This window comes from Chiloscyllium plagiosum, unplaced genomic scaffold (genome assembly GCF_004010195.1).
Source record: "Chiloscyllium plagiosum isolate BGI_BamShark_2017 unplaced genomic scaffold, ASM401019v2 scaf_12479, whole genome shotgun sequence".
Taxonomy (NCBI): domain Eukaryota; kingdom Metazoa; phylum Chordata; class Chondrichthyes; order Orectolobiformes; family Hemiscylliidae; genus Chiloscyllium; species Chiloscyllium plagiosum.
This window is the reverse complement of record NW_025214416.1, coordinates 28,531-34,191: the sequence shown is the minus strand read 5'-3', so window position 1 is coordinate 34,191 and position 5,661 is coordinate 28,531.

Here is a 5,661-nt window from a genome sequence, read left to right as displayed (position 1 = left end):
GAGAGAGATGGCTGAGCAGCTGGGGGTTTGTGGAGTGAGGCTTGCAGGATTGCTCAGTGCGTGACAGTGTGGGACGTTAACCCTGAGGGCTAGGTTTTGCTGATGAGGTGGTGATGGGGAAATCAGGAATGTACTGGACTGTATTGGGTGGGGGTTGGTGATGTGAGTTGGAAATGTCCTGTGAAGGTGCATTCGCAGTGTCATACAGCACGGAAACAGGGAATTAGATTTAGAATCCCTCAAGCGTGGAAACAGGCCATTCAGCCCAACAAGTCCGCACCGACCCTCCGAAGAATATCCCACCCAGAGCCATTCCCCTACCCTATTACTCTACATTTCCCCTGACTAATGCACCTAGCGTACACAACCCAGAACACTGTGGGCAATTTAGCACGGCTAATTCACCTAACTTACACATCCTTGGATTGTGGGAGGAAACTGGAGCACCCGGAGGAAACCCACACAGACACGAGGAGAACGTACAAACTCCACAGTCACCCAAGGCTGGAATTGAAGACAGGTCCCTGACGCTGTGAGGCAGCAGTGCTAACCACTGGGACAAGTGACTTGCGTTTACTGATCCCCTCACATTGAATGCACAGAAAGATGTCAACAACAAATCTAGTCAGGGAGTCTTTATTTGACGGCTTTATAATAGAGCCATCGAGCGAGTGGCCTTCAAGCTGAACGCTAGCCTGGAACATGTGCTTGCCTGACCCCAGCCATTCACTTTTAAGGTGTTTCAGTGGAAACTGGGTTAGAGATTACAAACCCTGAGTCTGAGTGAGGGAGCAGACCATGTTGTGAGACATTGTTGTCAGAGAGCAGTTTCGGATTTGGGCACAGTATTGTACAAATCACAGCAAGTAAAATCTCAGATGCCTCTTTCTATTACAAAGCCGGTCAGGGAATGACTCCCTGGCAAAAATTTTTATTGAGAGTTTTCTGTGGCTTCAATGTGAGGGGTTCAGTAAACGCAAGTCACTTACTGATGGGTGTCCCCGGGGTGTAAAATGACATTGTCAGTCTCTCCATGTGTCGGTCTGCCATTGGGTGTCTGCTTCAGTAGCTGGCAGGATAAGGATCAGGTCTTTCTGAAACACTCCAGATCAGCCTGTCCCGATGTTGGAGGCAGGAGTCGCATGTAGGCTCACCACCAAGCAGCCAAGGGGGGGGGGGGGGGTTTAAATGGGTGATATCAACTGTTCCCCCCAATAGACACTCCCCTTCCTGAGAGATACATCAGCCTTGATGGAAAGGTGGAGCAGACTCAGACAGGGGAGCACCCACATCGCCCTCACCCTCTCTCACTACCCTCCACCTCCCCACCTGCTCACTTTCCCAGGTCTCCCCCATCCTCACTCATCTTCCCTCCCCTCACTACCTTCACCCTCCCAGGTCTCCCTCCCCTCACTACCCTCACTCTCCCAGGTCTCTCTCCCCCCTCCACCTTCATGCATCCATGTCTCCTCACCCTCCTCTCACTACCCTCACTCTCTCTACCCTCATTCTCCTAAGTCTCATTCCACCCTGTAACAATGTTCCTGCCTCAAAGTGGGGTCATGGGGGAAACGGTTGGGAAGTTGCTCTCATACAGTAACTATGAGAAAGTGAGGACTGCCGATGCTGGAGATCAGAGTCGAGAGTGTGGTACTGACCGGCTGTGCTTTTCCAGCACCACACTCAAACAGTGACTATATACCCTTCCGCTCGGAGCTCTGTATTCCAACACTGTCTGGGAAATTAGTTTTCCAACAATGTCTCCCTCCACGTTCTGCACGCTACACACAACCTATGAGACAGAAATCAATCCTCAGGTCAGGTATGAACTCAGTCACCATCCTGTAATACCAGAACCCTGTGAACAATGACCTTAATGCTCCTTCTCAAGTTCACAGTGAACACTAGAGGGAACCAGCCAAGTATATCCCTACAACATGGTCTGTGTGATGTTAGAGGACTGTACTCCCTATTATGTGTATGTCATAGGTCCAAACACTTTCCTTCATCAATGACCCTTCTACACAAGGTCAGAAATGGGAATGTTCACCAACGATTACACAACGTTCCACACTACTCATGACTCATCAGATACTGAAGCAGTTCATATCCACATGCCACGATATCTGGATTGGGTTGGATAAGTGATAAGTAACGTTCTGCCTATCTCCCCATAACAGTCAGTTACGTGACCATCACTGAAGCCATCGCAACACTTTGAGGACTTACTGTTGACCAGAAACTCAACTGGACCAGATACTGTGGCTACAAGAGCAGATCAGGAACCGAGAATTCTGTGATGAGTAACGCAACCCCTGACTCTCCAAAGCCTGTCCACTATATAAGGAACAGGTCAGTTGTGCAATGGAATACTCTCCAGTTTCCTGATTGAGGGCAACTCTCCAAAAAAAAACAGAAAAAAAAACCCAATGAGATCCAGGGGAAAGCAGCCCACTTGATGACCATAAGATATCGGAGCAGATTTAGGCCATTCAGCCCATTGGCTCTGCTCCACCTTTCCATCATGGCTGATGTATCTCTCAACCTCATTCTCCTGCCTTCTCACTGTAACCCTTGCTCCTCTTACTAATCAATGACCTATATCTCTCTTAAATACACTCAATGGCTTGGCCTCCATGGCCCTTTGTGGCAATGAGTTCCACAGATTCACTGCTCTCTGGCTGAAGACATTCCTGCTTATCTCAGTTTTAAAGGGTTGCCTCTTCCCTCTGAGGCAGTGCCCTTGGGTCCTGGTCTCCCCTATGAGTGAAAACATCTTCTCCATGCCCGCTCTATCCAGGTCTCTCAGTATTCTGTAAGTTTCAGTCAGATGACCCCCTCATCCTTCTAACTTCCATTCAGTACAGACCCAGAGTCCTCAAGTGTTCCTCACTTGACAAACTCTTCATCCCCAGGATCAACCTCCTGTAGATCTTCTCGAAGTCTACACACTCTTCCTGAGATACCGGGGCCAAAACTGCTCACAATATTCCAAATGCTGTCTGACCAGAGTTATACAGTCTCAGCAGTGCATCTCAGCGCTTGTATTCTAGCCCTTTCGAAATGAATGCCACCATTGCAATTACCTTCCTAACTGCCAACTGAACCTGCACGTTAACCTTAAGAGAATCCTGAACTGGGGCTCCCAAATCCCTTTGTGCCTCAGATTTCTGAAACCTTTCCCCTTTTAGAAAGCAGTCTATGCCTTTATTCTTCCTACCAAAGTGTACAACCTCACACTTTCCCACATTATATTCAATCCGCCACTTCATTGCCCACACTCTGGGCCTGTCCAAGTCTTTCTGCAGCCTCCCCCCTTCCTCATCTCTCCCTGTCCCTCCATCTATCTTTGTGTCAACCCCCTCATGCACCACTTTCTTGACGACTCTCACCAATGAGACATAGGAGCAGAGGTGTGGACACACTGCAGCCACTCCCCCAGGCGCCTTGAACAGAACCTTCCAATTGCACAGTCACTACCTTCCAATACAACAGGGTCAAAGTGTCACACAAACAACTAACATGGAACGGGGGGGGGGGGTCTATCATGTTGAATAAGGTTCCGTCCAAGGATTGATTATCTGGGCAAGGGCAGAATGCAGGAACACATTTTCTTGTAAGCACATCTGAGCCTGCTAAGAGGGTGACCCAGTGGTTAGCACTGCTGCCTCACAGCGCCAGGGAGCCAGGTTCAATTCCCACCTCAGGCGACTATCTGTGTGGAGTTTGCACATTTCCCCGTGTCTGCGTGGGTTTCCTCCGGGTGCTCCGGTTTCCCCCCACAAATGTGCAGGTCAGGTGAATTGGCTGTGCCAAATTGCCCGTAGCGTCCAGGGATGTGAAGGATAGGTAGATGTTATGGGGGTGGGTCTGGGTGAGATGCTCTTCAGAGGGTGATGTGGACTCAACTGGCTGAATGACCTGCTTCCCACGCTGAGGGGATGCTAGACTGTAATTCTCAAACCCAAACTGAGTATCTGAAAGATGGTAACAAGGTTTCATTGGAGAAGTTAGGAAAAAGTGTGAAACTTTTGAGGATGGTTAGAAGGAGTCTGCCTCAGTCATTGGACATTTGAATGTCACCAAGTGAATGACTGATGTATGGTATCCACTGATCCTGAAATGGAGTCATATAAATGGGGGGGGGGGATGTTGAGGAGGGGTAATCTAGGAGATGAGAGGGCTGTTCCAGGTTGAAGAGCGTCAACTCTAGCGCTGCACCTCAGCCAACTTGAGAGACGATGAAAAGAGAGATTGTGACCACAGATCAGCTGTCTGTCACAAGCCTGACCATCCCTCCATCCAATCCGACATCAATAAAGCTTCTCATTGCTAACAGCTCCCACATCCTCAATGTATATTCGGTACATTCACGAGAATACAAGACTCAGGAGACAGCACCAGCAAGAGGACGTCATTGGTCCTAGACCTCCTCCATATCCCCAGCAGCCTGGTCACATGGTACTACACCCTCATGTCCTTCTGCTTCCGAGAATGGACACACCATAGTCACAGGGAGGCTTCACAGGTTGTACACAGCCTTAGAAAACTTCTTGACTTTTATTCTGTGTTCCTCTATTTATCGAGCACATTGAGTGCTCAGGTTTCAGTATGATACACCTCCCAGCCAAGGCTTTGTCAGACAATTACACAAAACTCTCTCCCTCCCTCACACTCTCTCCAGCACACACACATTCTGTCCCTCACACTCACCCTCCCTCCAGCACACACACATTCTGTCCCTCACCCCCTCACACTCTCTCCAGCACACACACATTCTGTCCCTCACCCTCACACTCTCTCCAGCACACACACATTCTGTCCCTCACCCCCTCACACTCTCTCCAGCACACACACATTCTGTCCCTCACACTCACACTCTCTCCAGCACACACACATTCTGTCCCTCACCCCCTCACACTCTCTCCAGCACACACACATTCGGTCCCTCACACTCACACTCTCTCCAGCACACACACATTCTGTCCCTCACCCCCTCACACTCTCTCCAGCACACACACATTCTGTCCCTCACCCTCACACTCTCTCCAGCACACACACATTCTGTCCCTCACACTCACACTCTCTCCAGCACACACACATTCTGTCCCTCACCCTCACACTCTCTCCAGCACACACACATTCTCTCCCTCACCCACTCACACTCTCTCCAGCACACACACATTCGGGCCCTCACACTCACACTCTCTCCAGCACTCACACATTCTGTCCCTCACCCCCTCACACACTCTCCAGCACACACACATTCTGTCCCTCACCCCCTCACACACTCTCCAGCACACACACATTCTGTCCCTCACCCCCTCACACACTCTCCAGCACACACACATTCTGTCCCTCACCCCCTCACACACTCTCCAGCACACACACATTCTGTCCCTCACCCCCTCACACACTCTCCAGCACACACACATTCTGTCCCTCACCCCCTCACACACTCTCCAGCACACACACATTCTGTCCCTCACCCCCTCACACACTCTCCAGCACACACACATTCTGTCCCTCACCCCCTCACACTCTCTCCAGCACACACACATTCTGTCCCTCACCCCCTCACACTCTCTCCAGCACACACACATTCGGTCCCTCACCCTCACACTCTCTCCAGCACACACACATTCTGTCCTTCACCCCCTC